The 21223-nt window shown below is 42.4% G+C and overlaps 1 non-coding gene across 1 annotated transcript; it reads left to right on the plus strand.

Moving 5' to 3' along the window:
• The first annotated feature begins 18083 nt into the window (after positions 1–18083).
• Positions 18084–18157, plus strand: TRNAT-AGU. Its single transcript has one exon. It is a non-coding gene; the product is annotated as a tRNA-Thr (tRNA).
• Positions 18158–21223: the final 3066 nt, after the last annotated feature.

The following is a 21223-nucleotide window of genomic DNA, read 5'->3' on the forward strand; positions in this document are numbered from 1 at the left end:
TTTGCAGGGGGTCACTGCCTTTCACCTCTCAGCTGCTCAGTAAGAGTGTGCAGTGTATTTTAACATTACAAAGTCCCCCATTACAATCACTCCTTAAGTACACCCTTCTCTCCCTAGGTTTTTGATGTGTCGCTAGACTTCGACTACCTACAGAGGAGGAAGAATTGGAGAATGGACTAACATTCATTGAGACTGTCTCTGTTGAGAAAACAAATTGGGTTTTCCAGGGTTGGTGGTGTTGGAACTGGAGGCAAGCAGAGGCAGGGAGCCTGATACTTTTGAGTGTAGTACTCACTCACTGGGAAGAAAATGACGTAAGGGATTTTTCAAAGGAAACAAGACCCAAGCAGTGTCTGAACGTGAGCCTAAGCTACCTTCATGGACCAGACCTGGACATACATCTGTTTGTAGGTAAAACCCTATTTGAAATTCAAATTCCAAAAACTATCCAATGAGCACTCTAGTACCAAATAGGATCAACCATTCATTGAAACTCCCGTCCACCCCCACAAATCATCCGAGAGACCCAAATATTGAAAGTGCATCTAATAATTTCTATGTACTTCAATCTGTGATCTTTGGACAGTTGATATTCACCTCCACAATACTTATATAAATGTCTTTAAATTATTAAAAACTTGTACTTCCCCCAAATTGTACTTTCCAACTGCTTAGTACAGTGTTCTGCACACAGTAAGCGCTCAATAAATGTGACTAAAAGAATGAATTTATGTGTCTGTCTCTCCCTCTAGATTATAAGCTCATCATGGACAGGGAACATGTCTGCTAATTCTGTTGAATTGTGACTCTCCCAAGTGCTTAGTACAATGTCCTGCACATAGTAAGTGCTCAATAAATACAATTGATAATGTAGTAGAGTGAAATATATATGTAGGAGCTCCTGGCCAAGAAGACAAAAGACACATTAAAATAAACTATAGAGATGGCTGTCAAGAAAAATTGACCTCCAAAACCAGGATATTATAAACAAAACCTGACAACCTTTCCCTCAGGGAAGGAACAAGAGCAATAAGGGAACAGTGTCCACCCATGTGGTCAGAGAGGTGAAGGGAAATTGCCTGAAAGTCAAAGCAATGAAACAATCTGACAGATTTTCACTACGAAAAGGTAATTGGCGGCCAGTGCTGTCTCTCCCTATACAATTACTTGGATAAAACCATTTACTTTGGAAATCTTTGAATATCAATAACTGCCAAATTAGAAGGTGCTGTGTAGAATGATATTAAGGCTTCTCTTATGACTGTCCACTTGGAGATGGGAAGAGAGAAAACACTCTTAGAAAAATCACTAGGGCTGTGGCAACATTCTTCATAGCCAAAAAAGGGAATGTGTTCCTCGAGTTTATAAGAATTTAAGGAACAGTTAGAATTTAAGGTTTCCCATTCTAAATGAATCAGGCTATATCAAATCCAATTGTCTTGTGTCTATTCCAGAGCTTAGTATGGTGCTTGGCACATGAATAATAATAATTATGGTATTTGTTAAGTGCTTACTATGTAACAGGCACTGTGCTAAGCGCCGGGCTGGATATGAGCAGAACAGGTTGGACATAGTCCCTGTATCACACAGGGCTCACATTCTTAATCCCCATTTTACAGATGAGGTAATTGAGGCACAGAGAAGTAAAATGACTTGCCCAAAGCCACACAGCAAAGAAGTGGCAGAGATGTGATTAGAACCCAGGTCCTTCTGACTCGCAGACCTGTACTCCATACACTACACCATGCTGCTTCTACATAGCAAGTGCTTAACAAACACCACGATTAATGTTATTATCATTATTATTATTATTATTATTATTATTACCGGTCACCACAGATACCAATCACTTTAACAATCCTTATACACATGGGCATACAGCAATTACATTTGAGTGCTTACTCTGTCCAGAGCACTGTACTAAGTCTTTGGGAGAGTATAACAGAGTTGGTAGGCATGTTCCCTGCCCACAAGGAGTTTACTGTCTAGAGAGTGGGATAGACATTAATAATAATAGCAATAATAATAATCATGGTATGTGTTAAGCACTTACTATGTGCCAAGCACTGTTTTAAGTGCTGGGGTTAATACAAGGTAATAGGTTTGGACACAGTCCCTATCCCACATGGGTGCTCACAGTCTTAATCCCAATTTTATGTCCAAGATTTAGCTCCTTATCTTCCCTCCTAAACCCAGTCCTCTTCCTGACTTTCCCATCACTGTTGACGGCACTATCAATCAATCAGTCAATCGTATTTATTGAGCACTTACTATGTGCAGAGCACTGTACTAAGCGCTTGGGAAGTACAAGTCGGCAACACATAGAGACAGTCCCTACCCAGCAGCAGGCTCACAGTCTAGCTGTGGCACTACCATCCTTCCCATCTCACAAGCCTGCAACCTTGGTGTCATCATTGACTCCGCTCTCTCATTCACCCCACACATCCAATCCTTCACCAAAACCTGCTGGTCTGACCTCCACGTCATTACCAAGATCTGCCCTTTCCTCTCCATCCAAACCGCTACCTTGCTGGCTCAATCTCTCATCCTATCCCAACTGGATTACTGCATCAGCCTCAGAAGCAGTGTAGCTCAGTGGAAAGAGCCCGGGCTTTGGAGTCAGAGGTAATGGGTTCGAATCCCAGCTCCGCCACATGTCTGCTGTGTGACCTTGGACAAGTCACTTCACTTCTCTGAGCCTCAGTTCCCTCATCTGTAAAATGGGGATTAAGACTGAGAGCTCCACGTGGGACAACCTGATCACCTTGTATCTCCCCCAGCGCTTAGAACAGTGCTTTGCACATAGTAAGCACTTAAATGCCATCATTATTATTATTATTATTATTATTATTATTATCATTATTTCTGATCTCCCATCTTCCTGTCTCTCCCAGCTTCAGTCTATACTTCACTCTGCTGCCCGAATTATCTTTCTACAGAAACACTCTGGGCATGTCACTTCCCTCCTCAAAAATCTCCAGTGATTGCCTGTCAACCTTCTAATCAAGCAAAAACTCCTCACTCTCTGCTTCAAGACTCTCCATCACCTTGCTCCCACCTACCTCACCCCCCTTCTCTCCTTCTACAGCCCAGCCCACACACTCCGCTCCTCTACCGCTAATCTCCTCACCATTCCTCCTTCTCACCTATCCTGCCATCGACCCCTGGCCCATGGCCTTCCCCAGGCCTGGAATGCCCTCTCTCCATACATCCACCAAACTAGCTCTCTTCCTCCCTTCAAAGCCCTACTGAGAGCTCACCTTCTCCAGGAGGCCTTCCCAAACTGAACTCCCCCCCTTTTTCCTCTCCTCTTCCTCATCTCTCTCTCTCTCCCTCTGCCTTACCCCCTTCCTCTCCCTACAACACTTGTATATATTTGTACATATGTATTACTCTATTTTATTTGTACATATTTACTACATTTATTTTGTTAATGATGTGTATATAACTTTAGCTCTTTTTGTCCTGATGGCATTACACCTGTCTACTTGTTTTGTTGTCTGTCTCCCCCTTCTAGACTGTGAACCTATTGTTGCATAGGGCCCATCTCTATTTGTTGCTGATTTGTAATTCCCAAGTGCTTAGTACAGTGCTCTGCACACAGTAAGCGTTCAATAAATACGACAATGAATGAATTTTATGGGTGAGGTTACCGACACAGAGAACTGAAGTGACTTGCCCAAGGTCAAAGCAGACAAGTGGCGGAGCCATGATTAGAACCCATGTCCTCTGCCACTAGGCTATGCTGTGCCCCATACAGATATATACTAACATTACTACTGCTAGTGTAGCGACCGGAATCTAGCTGGATTTGGACTTTAGCCAGTTTCTAGTCAAAATCTTAATGATGATCCAAAGCAATCAAAAGTGCATGCTCACCAAATAAGCAGTAATACAATTGGGCACTTAATTTCATGTTATTCCTGCTTTCACAAATGTTTATAATGACGTTAATATAAGAAAAAAACATGCTAAAAAAACCTGATAAAGCTCAAAGGGGACAAATGCAAAGTGATATCCTGAGACAAAAACAAACAAAAATACAGGATGGGGCATAAGTTTAGTTGAAAATGACCTGGAGGTCACAACTGACAAGTTGAGAAGGAGTCAGTTTATAAATAGAACTGTGAGGGTGCCATATTTTTGATGGGTGCCCCTTTTGGTTTTTTTCTCATTGAGCTGCTTTGGTTGTCACTTTACCAAACCTTCATCAGACATTTTCAGCATGGATGACTATTATTTATTTATTCTATTTATTTTATTTCATTAATATGCTTTATTTTGTTGTCTGTCTCCCCCTTCTAGACTGTGAGCCCACTGTTGGGTAGGGACCATCTCTATATGTTGCCAACTTGTACTTCCCAAGTGCTTAGTACAGTGCTCTGCACACAGTAAGTGCTCAATAAATACGATTGAATGAATGAATGAATGAATGAATGTAAGGTTTCATGACCGTGGCAAATTTCACTTTCAGGCAAAATAAATTGGAAATTGTATCCCACTCTGAGCTATATGCCAGCTTCACATAAGACATGCACCAGGAGGGAGTGGTACAGTAGAGAGCTACAGCAACCCTGTCTCTCTCCCAACTCTGCCACTTCACCTTTCCTTACATGTCTGTCACCATACCCCTTCCCATTTTATTCCTAGATTCATAGCCCCTCGGGGTCCACAGACCCAGTCTATTTCTCATCGGTGTTTTTTTCTTTCCCACAGTGCTTTGCACATTAGCAGGTGCTCACTGAATACCAGGACTACCACCATAAAACCTTGGAAACGTGCTTAACTTTCCTGGGCCTCAGTTTCCTCAGTGTGGTCAATAAATACCTTACTTAATCCCTTTTCCCCAAATGCTCGATATAGGGGAAATTAAGATTTCTGAAGAACACTGTTCCCAAAGTTGGGAACCAGAATACTCTGAAACAGCTGTAGGATGTGACCAGGCCAGGGCAGCTCTTCACATGTCCTCCTCATCTCTCATTTTCTTTGTTTTACTGGTGTTTCTTAAATGCTTACTATGTCTCAAACACTGTTCTAAGCACCGGGGTTGATACAAATTAATAAGGCTGGACAAAGTCTCTGACCCTCATGGGGCTCACCATCTAAGTAGGAGGGAAAACAGGAAAACAGACACAGAGAAGTTACGTGACTTGACCAAGGTCTCACAGCAAGCAATTGGCAGTCAGGATTAGAACCCAAGTCCTGACTCCCAGGCCCATATTCTTTTCACTAGACTCTCTGCCTGCACTCAGCAGAACAGCAGAGTTCTGCACTTCTTTGTGGGATGTTCTTCCCACACCAAGATCTCCACTTATCTACCTGTGACTGTCACCACCTATTTCCTTCCACATCTATTTTTCCTCTATTTTCATCCTCCTGCATCCATATGGTTAAGAAGTTCACGGGGGCAGCCATGGCTCCTGAAGAAACTGTCATCCTTCTCCCGTAATCAGTGGATGGGGAGGGGAGAGGGGCAGGTTCATTCATTCATTCAATCATATTTATTGAGCACTTACTGTGTGCAGAGCACCGTACTAAGCGTACTAAGCGCTTGGGAAGTACAAGTTGGCAACATATATAGTGACAGTCCCTGCAAAACAACGGGCCCACAGTCTAGAAAGGGGAGACAGAGAACAGAACAAAACATGTGGACAGGTATCAAGTCGTCAGAACACATAGAAGTAAACCTAGATACACATCATTAACAAAATAAATAGAATAGTAAATATGTAAAAGTAAAATGAATAGAGTAATAAATCTGTACAAACATATACACAAGTACTGTGGGGAGGGGAAGGAGGTAGGTCGGGGAGATAGGAAGGAGGAGAGGAAAAAGGGGCTCAGTCTGGGAAGACCTCCTGGAGGAGGTGAGCTCTCAGTAGGGCTTTGAAGGGAGGAAGAGAGCTAGCTTGGTGGACGTGTGGAGGGAGGGCATTCCAGGCCAGGGGGAGGATGTGGACCGGGGGCCGATGGTGGGACAGGCGAGAATGAGGTACAGTGAGGAGGTTAGCGGTGGCAGAAGAGCGGAGGGTGCGGGCTGGGCTGTAGAAGGAGAGAAGGAAGGTGAGGCAGGAGGGGGCGAGGGGATGGATGGAGAGCCTTGAAGCCAAGAGTGAGGTGTTTTTGCTTGATGCGTAGGTTGACTGGTAGCCACTGGAGATTTTTGAGGAGGGGAGTAACATGTCCAGAGCGTTTCTGCACAGAGATGATCCGGGCAGCAGAGTGAAGTATAGACTGAAGTGGGGAGAGGCAGGCAGATGGGAGATCAGAGAGGAGGCTGATGCAGTAATCCAGTCGGGATAGGATAATAATAATAATATTGATGGCATTTATTAAGCACTTAGTATGTGCAAAGCGTGGTTCTAAGTGATGGGGAGGTTGAAAGGTGATCAGGATGTCCCACGAGGGGCTCACAGTCTTAATCCCCATTTTACAGATGAGGTAACTGAGGCACAGAGAAGTGAAGTGACTTGCCCAAAGTCACACAGCTGACAGTTGGCAGAGCCAGGATTTGAACCCATGACCTCTGACTCCAAAGCCCATGCTCTTTCCACTGAGCCATGCTGCTTCACTAAGATTAGAGATAGGATAAGAGATTGAACCAGGAAGGTAGCAGTTTGGATGGAGAGGAAAGGGCGGATCTTGGAGATGTTGCGGAGGTGAGATTGGCAGGTTTTGGTGACAGATTGGATGTGAGGGGTGAACGAGAGAGCAGAGTCAAGGATGACACCAAGGTTGTGCGCATGTGAGACGGGAAGGATGGTAGTGCTGTCTGCAGTGACAGGAAAGTCAGGGAGAGGAAAGGGTTTGGGAGGGAAGATGAGGAGTTCAGTCGTGGACATATTTAGTCTTAGGTGGTGGGCAGACATCCAAATGGAGATGTCCTGAAGGCAGGAGGAGACCTGAGCCTGAAGGGAGGGAGAGAGAGCAGGGGAAGAAATAGAGAGCAGAATTACCTCTGAGAAGTGACTAGTTCAGTCTGCCCTGCCCTGTACAAAAGTTGGGGGTGGGATGTAGGGAAAATTCAATCACCTAATCCATAGCTACATTGGAGAACAGGATGCATGTGCAATAGGAAGGGGGAACACATAAGTCACACAACTCTATTACAACTTTTAAAACATATTATTTTGCAGAGTGAATCCAACAGGAAGCCCAGCCGCTTACTCTCTTTGCCAGTCAGGGACCCTGCTCCTGACATAGCCTGTGCCCACCAGGACACAGGGGATTGAGATTTTCATATTCTTGTCTACGTCATTTTGCATTTATATTATTTCATCTTTCCTGCTATGTCTATCACCAAGCCCCTCCCACCCTATTGAGACTATGATTCACTTTTCATTCAACTGCATTTCTTGAGCGCTTACTCTATGCAGAGCACTATACTAAGCACTTGGGAGAGTGCAGTACAAAATATAGAGCACCTAGTGGGCCAGGGTCCCTGCCTAACTCTCACCTGTATATTCCTCCTTCCCCCAACCATCACTTCGTACAGTGCTCTACATTCATTCATTCTTATTTATTGAGCACTTACTGTGTGCAGAGCACTTGGAAAGTACAATTCGGCAACAGATAGAGACAATCCTTACCCAACAATGGGCTCACAGTCCGAATACTATCAATAATATTTAAAGGATTCATGCTTTCTAAATTTCACCTGTTCTTTTTTTCCTCTCCTGTGATCAGCATAGTTTTTAAGAGTTCACAAGAGAGACTGATTTTTTTCAGACATTTTTACAAAAAAAAAATCAGAAAAACTGTTACAAATAGCCTCATTCAATTTTGCCTGCTGCCTTATGCTATATCTGATACGCTTATTTTTCTGAAAGGAAGAAGAGTTTTGTTCTGACTTTTAAATTTAATTCCCAAGATTCTAGGTTGAGTACACCAGAAATAATGGCTAAAATATTACGAAGGCACCAAAAATGCTTTTGATTTAATTTTCAATGGATCCCTTCAAAGGATCTTTACTGTCAAGTACAGAATAAATACTAACATTCAGATATTATCAAACATTTCTTATTTTGAAGGATAATAAATGTAAATGCAGTTAACACAAGACAATAAAACCTTTGTGAGACAGAGATTTGGCTCATGCTTCAGGCATTTCTCCCCAAAAGTCAAATGTATTACAACAACGGCTGTATTAATTGATCCATAATCCCTTTTGCATGGCTTCATGCCCCTTAACTGCATATGCGCTGTTCCCATGACACAGATCTTGAGCTGCCTTGCTAAAGTGTTAAAGCACCTACAGGGAAGGAATAAAAACTGGGGATGGAAAAGGAGACAGAAGCATAATCAATTGGTCCTTTTTTTGGTGGGCTGGGGGGAGGTAGAGGAGGGAAAATGAGGAGTGTTCACATAAAGGGTAAAGCTGTGGTGATACTCTCACCCAGGATGTGCATCCCAGGGCAGTCGCACAAAATTTGCGCTGCTCCCCATAGCCCTCCGAGGCAAAGGGATAGAGGTAGATTTGACAGTTGTTTGGTTCTCAATCAATGAAGAGTTCCTACTGTATGCAAAGAGCCCTCTACTAAGAGCTGAGAGGGTACAGTGCCTCCTCTAGACACTAAGCCCGTTGTGGGCAGAGATTGTCTCTCTCTATTGCTGTATTGTACTTTCCAAGAGCTTAGTACAGTGCTCTGCACACAGTAAGCACTCAATTAATACCATTGAGTGAATGAATACAATAAAATTAGTGGACATGAACCCTGCCCTTAAGAGATTTACAATCTAGAGTGGGGTTGAGGAGGAAGCAAGAGAGAGACAGGCACCAAAATAAATTACAGATAGAAGGAAATGCAGAAATATGTAGGAATTAGTGCTTATGTCATAAGATAATATAGAAATCAGTGTCACAGCAGGTTGTGAGCATTGAAGTCTTAAAGAGGTGCAGATGAATGAAAGAATGTCCTCAACTGTAAGCTGCTATGGCCAGGGAATGTTTCTGCTAATTCTGTTGTATTGTACTCTCTCAAGTGCTCAGTACAGTGCTCTGTACATAGTAAGTGCTCAATAAATACCATCAATTTATTGAAGTAGGGGAAGAGTAGAGACTAAAAAGGGGGAGGCTTCCCTGGAGGATTTAGGATTTCGGATTTCAGAAGGGCTTGGAAAATGGGGAAGATTTGTGGTCACTAGGATTTGAAGGGGGAAGAAGTTCCAGGAATAGAGGAAGAACAGGCCTGAGCAAAAGGTAGTTTTGTGGGACTGAAGGGAGAAGTCAAAAACAAGCAGGTTTATTTGAGGGGAACGAAGTGTGCAAGCTTGGGTGTAATGGGAGAAAAGCGTGGGTAAGTAAGAGGGAGAGAGCTGATCCAGTGCCTTAAAGCCAATGGTGAGGAGATTCTGCTTGATGAAGAGAGAAATGGGCAGCTATTGTAGGTTTCTCAGGTCAGTGGAGACATAAGGAAGAATGACATTTTAGGAAAAAAGATCCAGCTAGCAGAATGAAGTATGGGCTGGAGAGGAGAGAGAAACTAGAGGCAGGACGCTGGTGCAGCAGTCAGACTGGGCTAGCACTAAGGCTTAGGCCAGTATGATGGCCATTTGGATGTGGCCTCTAATTCCAAGGTTTAAATTGAGGATAAAAGTTGTTCTACTCCCTATCTCTGGTTTCCCGTTTTGTGCTCTCTACCCTCAGGGGCACTTTGACTATCCGCAATTGCAAGAGGCAAGGTGGAGAGCAGGGACCAGAGTTAACGTAGACTGGGAGCCTATTGTTGGGTAGGGATTGTCTGTCTCTGTTGGCAAATTGTACTTTCCAAGCACTTATTACTGAGTGCTCTGCACACAGTAAGTGCTCAATAAAGATGACTGAATGAATAAGGTCTTATGATTTGTTCACTATGAAACAAATACCCTACTGAAAGCTCGCCCCCCACCAGGAGGCCTTTCCAGAGTGCCCCCCTTTTCCTTTGCTGCTCCTCCCCTCCCCATCGCCCCTGACTCCAACCCTCTGCTCTACCCCTCTCCCCTCCCCACAGCACTTGTGTATATATGTACATATTTATTATTCTATTTATTTTATTAATGTGTAAATATCTATAATTATGTTTATTTATATTGATGCCTGTCTACTCGTTTTGTTTTGTTGTCTGTCTCCCCCCTTCTAGACTGTGAGCCTGTTGTTGGGTAGGAATTGTCTCTATTTGTTGCTAAATTGTACTTTCCAAGTGCTTAGTACAGTGTTCTGCACATAGTAAGTGCTCAATAAATATGATTGGTTGAATGAATTAATACCCAAAAGCCATTGGAGTGGTCCTTCCATGGTTTCAGGAGTAGAATCAATATGGTCTATTGGAGTAAAGCAGCATGACCTAGTGGATAAAGCAGGGGCCTGAGTTCTAATCCCAACTCTACCACTTGTCTGCTGTATGACCTTAGGAAGTCACCTAACTTCTCTGTGCCTCAGTTACCTCATTTGTAAAATGGGGATTGAGACTGTAAGCCCCATGTGGGACATAGACTGTGTCCAACCTGATTAACATATCTACCCCAGCACCTAGTATAGTGTCTGGTACATAGTAAGCAGATAAATACCAATTAAAAACAAAAATACAGCCCTAGGAGTCAGAGAACCTGGGTTCTAATCCTAACACTGCTTCATGACCTTGGGCAAGTCACAAACACGCTGTGCTTCAGTTTACTCATCAGTAAAATGGAGACTAAATGCCTCTTCTCCCTCTCTTCCAGAGTGTGAATCCTGTGATGGGCAGTGATTGTGTCTGACCTGATTTTCTTGAATCTGCACTAGTGCTTTTGTACAATGCTTGGCACATGGTAAGGGTTATTATTATTAGTAGTAATAACAACAACAATGGTATTAAGTGCTTACTATGTGCCGAGCACTGCTGTAAGTACTTCAGAATAATTAGGTTAGGCACAGTCCCTGTCGCACTTAGGGCTCACAGTCTTCATCCCTATTTTATAGATGAGGGAACTGAGGACGAGAGAAGTTAAGTGACTTGCCCAAGGCTACACAGCAGACAAGTGGCAGAGCTGAGATTAGGACCCAGGTCCTTCTGATTCCCAGACTTGTGCTTTATCCACTAGGCCAGGATTAAACAGATGCCACTATAAGTGGTGTCTGGGGTGGCAAACAATACTTAGCCTGATCTTGTTTCTGCTCCACTTCAATATTTCCTGACCATAAATTTTCCTCACTTAAGACATCTTGTCACAGAAACCCTCTCTGTAACATCCTGATTCATTGTTTTTGGAAGGGAAGCAGGTCAGAATGTGTACTGGCACAGTGAAACCCAGCCAGATATTTGGCCAGTGCCTAAATTGGCAGGATTTATGTGTTGTTCCTTTGATAAAAATCTGAGAGATGTTGGCGAGGAAGGTGGAGATATGGAGCTAAAGAGTAATGCGGAGTTGTGGTTTGGGTGGATATGGCTTCTCCCTACAGGAAGAAAGATTTTCAGTTGGCAAGCCTCCAGTGGCCCATTTCCTGTTGATTGGGGCTGCCACAAAAGGTCACATAGGGTCAATTCTGCAATACATCTTCCGGCTCTGTAGTTGGGAAGGTCAGTTTTGCTCCCACAACACTTTGCAAGCTAAGTCCCAAAGGGTCTATCTTCAGCAAAAAAAAAAACACATTCTGATTTCCAAACCCTTTGCTTCCCGCATTCAAAAAGATCTCAGACTTGAAGGCTGTTCTGGCTAATGGACAGACAAAATGAACAGCAATTTGTGCTACTACCTCTCTATTTAAAGCCCTGTTATAGATTTGCTGTGTGATTTTAGTTACAATGTAACTGAATAATAGTGATTATGGTACTTGTTAAGGGTTTGCTATGCACCAACCACTGGAGTAGATACAGGAAATCATGTTGGAGGGAGTCTCTGTTCCACATGGAGCTCACAGTCTAAGTAAAAGGGTGTGGGACAAAATCCCCATTTCCAGATGAGAAAACTGAGTCACAGAGAAGCTAAGTGATTTGCTCAAAGTCACACATCAGATAAGTGGAGGAGCTGGGATTAGAACCCAGGTCCTCTGATTCCCAGCCTCGTGATGATGATGATGATGGCATTTATTAAGTGCTTACTATGTGCAAAACACTTGGTCACAATGACACCATCTGTAAGATGAGGATAAACATATTTGATTTTTGAAAAAATGTTTGGAAGATCGGAATGACCCTAGCAGGGATTTGAGCTCTCTGGATATACAAATCAACCAAAAAAAAAAAAAAAAAAAAAGGTAATGGTTAGATAAAAGATTAGTACAGAATCTGTTGCTTATGTAGTTACTGAATGAGATAGGAGGTAACAGAGCCTGTAGAAGCACATCACAGCACTGGGGATTTTGGGGTAGTGTAAACTTTCCACAATCAGCTAGCTAGGGGAAATGCTCTTTATCATTTTGGTTTAAATATTCCTTTTCTGTGGCAGCCAAAATAATTCAAAAGAAATGGTTTGGCGTAAATTGCCAAGTGGTTCGGTTAGCTGGTTGTTCATTTTTCAAATTGAAAAAATATGGCATAGAAGGCAAAGTCAGTGTGTATCTTTCTTGTAACATGGAGATGATTTGAATAATAATAATAATAAACGTTTTAAGTGCTTACTGTGTGTCAAGCAACATTCTAAGCACTGGGCAAGAAAAAATGATGATCAAGTCAGACACAGTCCCTGTCCCACACAGGCACAAAGGACTCACAATCTAGGTAGGAGGGAGAACAGGTATTGAATCCCCACTTTACAATCAAGGAAACTGAGGCACAGAGAATTTAAGGGACTTGCCTAAGGTCACACAGCAGGCACTCAGAGTTAGGATTAGGACACAGATCCTCTGACTCGCAGGCCCATGCTCTTTCCACTAAGACACACTGTTCTTTGAATCTAAATTGAGAGTACATTGTTGAATTGTTTCCATACTCACCACAAAATGGTCTTCCCAACCTGTGCGGCATTGTCACTTCATTCATATCAAGCAGCTGTTTTCTTCTCATTGTCATTTCTTGTGGATATTTTTTTACTGGGGGGGATGGAGGCGAGGAGTGGAGGGGGATGAACTGTGCTACAAATGTAGGGTGCCTGTTTGGTTTTATCATGGACAGTCCAGTTTTCACCTGACCTATCTCCTGTTTGGTATTCTGCATGTGCGTAGACCAGTGTTTCTTGAGTGTCATCTCTAACCACCTTATAGAAATGCAGTCCAAAACACACAGAAGAATGCTAAGGCTTAGAAGAAAGCACAATTAATTCCCCAGACATGCAGTCATTCCTGGGAGACTGGACTGGCTGTGGGATTGATCTCAACATCAAGGGAGATCCTCACTCGTCAGATAAGAAGCACTTTGCTAAAATATCCAGAAAGAGAAGCACTAACAGCCCTAATACGATTGAATGAATGAATGAGTCAGAAGACCTGGGTCCCAATCCTGGCTCCACCACTTGCTTGCCATATGTGACCTTGAGTAAATCACTTAACTTTTCTGTGTCTCAGTTTTCTCAGCTGTAAAATGGGGATTCAATAATAATAATGGCATTTATTAAGCACTTACTTTGTGCAAAGCACTGTCCTGTTCACCCTCCTGTTTAGACTGTTAGCCCCATATGGTATAGGGACTGTCTGACCTGATTAACTATATCTACCCCAGAGTTTAGAATGGTTCTTGATGCGTAGTAAACACTTAAATACCATTATTATTATCATCAATATTAAGAAACAGAGTTACCATTCTCCTATAACAATTTATTCCACATGGACAGAGCTACCCTTAAAATGTTTTTCATTTCAATATAATGGTAGCCAAAGAGTTTTATCCAAAAATAAGCATTGATATTTCTTAAGCAATGAAAATAACTAAAGCACACATGAGGTTTATTGCTGCTGAATAATCATTTAGGAAAAGGCCCATTATTCCTTGAATTATTCCTGCAACCATAGACCTGGTTCAAAAGTCGTAATGTAGTAGCATAGGTCATTAATTCTGAGTGTCAAGTTCTTTCTGATTAACTTTATATGAGCATTTCTATTCCAGAAAAATAACTTCTTATGAAGCAATTTTGGAATGATAGGAAAATAACCAAGCTTAGTGAAAAAAGAATCAGCAGTAAAATTCATCTCAGGACCTAAATAGCAATCAATAGTATGAAGGACATCTTCAACAAATAGATGTTAAGAAATCATAATAGTGTGTTAGAAGATAAAATGTAAATTGTTCAAGAACACCTATTTTTTCCTAACAGTATTGACATTACCCAACAGCGTGGCTCGGTGGCAAGATCCTGGGCTTGGGAGTCAGAGGTCGTGTGTTCTAATCCCAGCTCTGCCACTTGTCTGCTGTGTGACCTTGGTCAAGTCACTTGACTTCTCTGGGCCTCAGTCACCTCATCTGGAAAATGGGGATGAAGACTGTGAGCCCCAAGTGAGACAACCTGTTCACCTTGTACCACCCACCCCAGTGCTTAGAACAGTGCTTGGCACATAGTAAGTGCTTAACAAATACTATCATTATTATTATATTAGGATATTCTATACCAACTATACAACAAATTTTGGATGATGAACACAAAGGATATTGAAAAAAAATCTTGTAATTTTTTTCTGAATGCTTTAAATATTACAGAAATTATGCTGTGATTAAAGCATAACCATTATTTCATTTATTTTCAGTGTTACTGTGAAAACATCCTTAGGGTAGCACTGTCCAGAAACCAGTGGCCTTATTAATCTCCTTGAAGAAAAACACTACAATTAGTTTTAAAATGTGATTATTGGAAAGCTCTTAAAATGTGTAATAGATTAGTTTTCAAAAAAATTAAATGGCTAGGAAGAAATAAACTCCAGTACCAAACAGGAAGCTTGAATTTAAAAATGACCAGAAGGCTAGTAGTATTAAACAAGCTCTCCTGTATCCATTTTAAGACATGCATGGAAGAGTTTGGACAATTTCTCTGTACTTGTCACAGTTTCTGTCAAGAGTAGAGTGGAGATATGTTGGGAAAAACCTCTTGATAAGCAAGCATTTGAAACAAGAAGGGAAAAAAAAGGCAGGCTTCTGCCCAAGCAAGAAATCCCTGAAGAATTTTTTTAAAAAAAAATATATAGTAATGGCAATGCCATTGTGGGGAGAGGATCAACTCTCATATTTGAAACACATCAAAAAACCCCAATACTAGTGGTAACAGAACTGACATAAGTCAGCATGACAAATGAACTATACCCTGTGAACGACATCCAGCAGAAAGGGGCTGGTTGAAGTTTCATCACTGTAGACCTCTGGCCTTAGAGTCAGTTCTATAAAAGTCTAACAGACAGATTTCTAATGCAAATCTACACCAGTCCAGTCAGTGATGATAATAATAATAATAATAAGAATTATGGTATTTGTTAAGCACCTACTGTGTGCCAGGCACTGTTCTAAGCATTGGGGTAGATACAAGGTAATCCAGTTGGACACAGTCCCTGACCCATATAGGGCTCAAAGCCTTAATCCCCATTTTACAGATGAGGGAACTGAGGCCCAGAGAAATTAATTGACTTGCCCAAGGTCACACAGCAGACAAGTGGCAGAGCTGGGATTGGAACCCAGGTCCTTCTGAACCCCAGGCCCATGATCTATCCACTAGGCCACGTGGTAGAGTAGCCATTGCTTCAGTTTCATTATGATGCTTATGAAACATGACCTGTCAGACAGTCAATTTTGAGTGCTCACAGTGTATAGAACACTGTACTAAGATCTTAAGCTAGTACACTACAACAATAAACAGACATTCCCTGCCCACAACAATTTTGCAGTCTAGAGTCTACAGTCTGTCCACCACTGGTCCAAGCCCAGAAACCAGATAATTAAATTGGTCATTGTCTGTGCCCCACATAATAATAATAATAATAATAATAATAATAATGATGATGATGATGGTGGTGGCATTTATTAAGCATTTACTATGTGCAAAGTGCTGCTCTAAGTGCTGGGGAGGTTACCAGGTAATCAGGTGATCAGGTTGTCCCACGGGGGGCTCACAGTCTTAATCCCCATTGAGGCCCAGAGAAGTTAAGTGACTTGCCCAGACTCACACAGCTGACAAGTGGCAGAGCTGGAATTTGAACCCATGACCTCTGATTCCAAAGTCCAGACTCTTTCCACTGAGCCACGCTGCTTCTCCATGGGGTCACATTGTAAGATTTAGAAAGAGAGATACCACCCCCAATTTAAAGCTGAGGAAATGGAGGTAGAGGGAGGTTAAGTGACTCTCCAGGGTAATGCAGTAGGACAATGGCAGAGTTGGGACTAAAGGTTTTTTTTTTGTTTTTTCAAATGATATTTGTTAAGTGCTTATTGTGTGTCAAGCACTGTTGTAAACACTAGGGTAGATACAAGTTAATCAGGTTGGACACAGTCCTTGTCTGCATGGGGCTCACATTCTTAACCCCCATTTTACAGATGAGGCAACTGAGGCACAGAGAAGTGAAGTAACTTGCCAAGGTGCAACAGCAGATAAGTGACAGAGCTGGGATTGGAACTCAGTTCCTTCTGACTGCTAGGCCCATGCTCTATCCACTAGGTCATGCTACTTCTCTCCTGCCTCTTGATTCCCAGACACAAGACCTTATCCCTAGAACATGCCACCTTCTCTACCAGACAGAGCCATTGGTTGGCTGATCTGCCCCTCCCCAGTAATGGGTTAGTCACTAGACACCTTTATTTTCAGGATTTTAATTTAAAGTCCCCAGCCTTCCTCAGCTGGGACTCCTGCAGCCCAATTCCATTGTTTGGACCAGTGGCTTGTGCTCACAGGGACTGGGAATAGAAAACAAAAACTCTGGAGCAAGCAGATGACGAATGTTCTAAGTTGTAGGAAACTGAGTATACTTACACAAAACTCAATTTACTTCCATAAGAGAAGCAGTGTGGTCTGGTGGAAAGACTTCAGGCCTGGGAGTCAGAGGACCTGTTCTAATCCCGACTCTGTATATATGTTTGTACATATTTATTACTCTATTTATTTATTTTACTTGTACATATCTATTCTATTTATTTTATTTTGTTAGTATGTTTGGTTTTGTTCTCTGTCTCCCCCTTCTAAACTGTGAGCCCACTGTTGGGTAGGGACTGTCTCCATATGTTGCCAACTTGTACTTCCCAAGCACTTAGTACAGTGCTCTGCACACAGTAAGCGCTCAATAAATACAATTGATTGATTGATTGACTCTTCCACTTGCTTGCTGGGTGACCTTGGGTGAGTCACAACCTCTCTGTGCCTCAGTTTCCTCAATTGTAAAATGAGGATGAAATACCTATTTTCCCTCCTACTTAGACTGTGAGCCCAATGCAGGGATAATTAACTTGGATCTACCCTAGCATTTAGAACAGTGTTTGATACATAGTAAGTGCTTGAATATCATTAAATACAAAAATGATGTGTATGCCAACATCACATCATGCTGTGTGCCTTCCACAATGCATGCGGTCACCTTTGTCTCTTTAGCTAGTTTTTAACCTGGAACTTTGCCCCCCTTCATATCCAACAGTCCATTACTCTCCCCACCTTCAAAGCCCTCCTAAAAAAACAAAGTACAAACAACAACAACAAAAAACCAAAAATCACATGTCCTCCAAGGGGCCTTCCCTGTTTTATCCTTAATTTCCCTAAGCCACTCTTTTTAGAACCCAGAAGCTGCAATGTCATAATCGGCCCCAACCCAGCAGGTCTTTGTTAGTTGCAGTTAGGATACTGACAAGCCCTTTTAGACTGTGAGCCCGTGTTGGGTAAGGACTGTCTCTATATGTTGCCAACTTGTACTTCCCAAGCGCTTAGTACAGTGCTCTGCACACAGTAAGCGCTCAATAAATAAGATTGATGGTGATGATTCTAAAATCACATTGCTTCAGGAGTCAAAGAGCAACTGTGCTGTGAGGTCAGTGGAAAAGGCCCAGTCTCAAACAATGTGACGTATCAGTGGATTGCCGCAAGAGCAGAACAGCAGGCAGACATACCAGCCTGACGGGCAGAAACTGGGAAAGATCTAACTTTCTATGAGAAGACTGGGATCCCAAAGAGCCAGTCTTGAGTCTGAACACAGCAGAGTCTGTACACAGCAAATTCATGAGAACAACAAGGAACATGGCACCATGGTTTAGTTGGTTAAAACACCTGTCTAGTAAACAGGAGATCCTGGGTTCAAATCCCAGCGTTGCCTTTCATGAGAAGCAGTGTGGTGTAGTGGATAGAGCATGTGCCTGGGAATCAGGAAGTCATGGGTTCTAATCCCATCTTTGCCACTTGTCTGCTTTGTAACTTTGGGCAAATCACTTAACTTCTCTGTGCCTCTGTTACCTCATCTGTAAAATGGGGGTTGAGAGTGAGAGCCCCACATGGGACAGTAGCTGTGTCCAACCAAATTCACTTATATCCACACCATCGCTTAGTACAGGGCCTGGCACATAGGAAGCTCTTAAATACTACAGTTATAATAATAATAATAATAATAATGACGGCATTTGTTAAGCACTTACTATGTGCAAAGCACTGTTCTATTAACTACTTAAGTAAGCACATATGGTGGAGTGGATTGGCTGCTGCCATGTGTCGGCTGTGTTACCTTGGGCAAGTCATTTAATAACTTCTCTGTGCCTCAGTTCCTTCATCTGTGAAATGGGGATTAAATCATACTCTCTTTTACTTGGACTGCGAGCCCTGTGTGGAACAGGAACTGTGTCCGATCTGATTTTCCTGTATCAATCCCAGGACTTAGTATAGGGCTTGGCACATACAAAGAAGAAGCGTGGCTCAGTGGAAAGAGCATGGGCTTGGGAGTCAGAGGTCATGGGTTCAAATTCCAGCTCTGCCACTTAGCTGTGTGATTTTGGGCAAGTCACTTAACTTCTCTGTGCCTCAGTTACCTCATCTGTAAAATGGGATTAAGACTGTGAGCCCCACGTGGGAAAACTTCATCACCTTGTACCTTCCCCAGCGCTTAAAACAGTGCTTAGTACATAGTAAGCGTTTAACAAATGCCATCATTATTATACAAAGTGTTTAACAAGTACTATGATGACTGTGATCCTCATAAGCAAAGGATGGTTATATATAAAAAAAGAGGCAACAGGGACCATTAATCTGGTTTGAAACTGCTCTTTCTGCAGCTAAAGCACTAGACAGGAAGCAGCATGGCATAGTGGATAGAGCACGGTGCTGGGAGAAGGTCATAATAATAACGGTAACAACACAACAGGCTTACAGTCTTGGGTTGGGGGTGGGCAGGGCAAGACAGACAACAAAACAAGTAAGCAGGCATCAATATAAATGAATAAGATTATAGATATAAATAATGATGGTATTTGTTAAGCGCTTACTATGTGCAAAGCACTGTTCTAAGTGCTGGGGGAGATACAAGGTGATCAGATTGTCCCACGTGGGGCTCGCAGTCTTAATCCCTATTTTACAGATGAGGTAACTGAGGCTCAGCGAAGTTAAGTGACTTGCCCAAGGTCACACAGCAGACATGTGGTGGATCCAGGATTAGAACCCATGACCTCTGACTTCCAAGCCTGTGTTCTTTCGTGAGCCCCACGTGGGACCACCTGATCACCTTGTATCCCCCCCAGGGCTTAGAACAGTGCTTTGCACATAGTAAGCGCTTAACAAGTGCCATCATTATATAAGAGTTGTGGGACAGGGAGGAAGGGGGAGAGCAAGAGAAGCGAGTTGAGGTGATGTGGAAGGGAGGGAGAGCTGAGGAAAAGGGGGTTTTCCTGCCCATAATGAGCTGTGGATCAGAGGTAGTACCCACGTTTAGAGGGACCAGAGAAGAGAATGTAAAATCTCTGAAAAGAAAAATAAAGGGATATTTGTTAAATGGGATATTTGTAAAGTGCTTAACACAAGCACTGTAGTAAGGGATGAGTTAAATATAAGATAAGTAGGACACAGTCACTGTCCCACATGGGGCTCACAATTGAAGTAGGTGGGAGAACAGTTACTGAATCCCCATTTTTCCAATGAGAAAATTAAAGAACTGAGAATTGACTTGCCCAAGGTCACCCAGCAGATGGGTGTTAAAGTTAGGATTATTCATTCATTCATTCAATCGTATTTATTGAGCACTTACTGTGTGCAGAGCACTGTACTAAGTTCTTGGGAAGTACAAGTTGGCAACATATAGAGACGGTCCCTACCCAACAGCGGGCTCACAGTCTATAAGATTAGAACCCAGACCCCCTGACTAGGCCACAATGCTTCTCAACAAGTGAAGCGGACCCCCTTAGAGAATTCTAGATGTGGGCAGACAAGAACAAATATCCACAAAATGTTGCATAGAATGTCTTTACCTAATACTGCAAGCCTAACGTAATGTCTGCAATGTCACATGCATCTTTGTATTCATTATTTGTGAGGGTTGTCAGTGGCCATCCAGGTAGAGTGCAATATTCTTTCATTCAATCCTGCTTACTGTGTGCAAAGCACTGTACTAAGTGCTTGGGAGAGTACAATACAACAAAAAGCTTCAATAATCAATATAACTTGAGAGTTTGTTGCATGCAGAGCACTCTACAAGTGCTTGTTATGTGATTTTAGTTACAAGGTAATCTACTACTACCACTAGTCAATTATATTTACTGAGCACTTACTGTATGCAGAGCAGTGTTCTAAGCCCTTAAGGGAATACACTATAACATAACAAGCTCTTAGTACAGTGCTCTGCACACAGTAAGTGCTCAATAAATTCGACTGAATGAATGAATAACAAGCACATTCCCTGCCCACTTGCACCTTACAGTCTCGAGGGACTGTAAGTCTTTAGTGTCCACTTTTCAAGAACTAAGAAATATGGATGTACCAATCTATGGCCTTTATCTTCTCTTCATCCCCACCAATAGCTCTCTCTTGCTCTTCAGTCAATCAATGGCATTTATTGAGTGCTTACTGTGTGCAGGACACTGTACTAAGTGCTTGGAAGAGTTCAATACATTAGAATTAGTGGACCTGATCACTGTCATCAAGGAGTTTACAACCTCATTGGGGAGACATATTAGAATAAAATTACAGATAGGGGAAATGGCTGAGTAAAAAGAATATGTACGTATGTGCTATGGAGTTGGGGGAGAGTATTCAAATGCTTAATGGGTACAGAACCAAATGCATAAGCAATACAGAAGGGAGGGGCAATAAGTTAGGGAAATTAATCCATTCAATCATCTTTGAGCACTTACTGTGTGCAGAGCACTGTACTAAGCACTTGGGAAGTACAAGTTGGGAACATATA

This window comes from Tachyglossus aculeatus, chromosome 1, assembly GCF_015852505.1.
Source record: "Tachyglossus aculeatus isolate mTacAcu1 chromosome 1, mTacAcu1.pri, whole genome shotgun sequence".
NCBI lineage: Eukaryota > Metazoa > Chordata > Mammalia > Monotremata > Tachyglossidae > Tachyglossus > Tachyglossus aculeatus.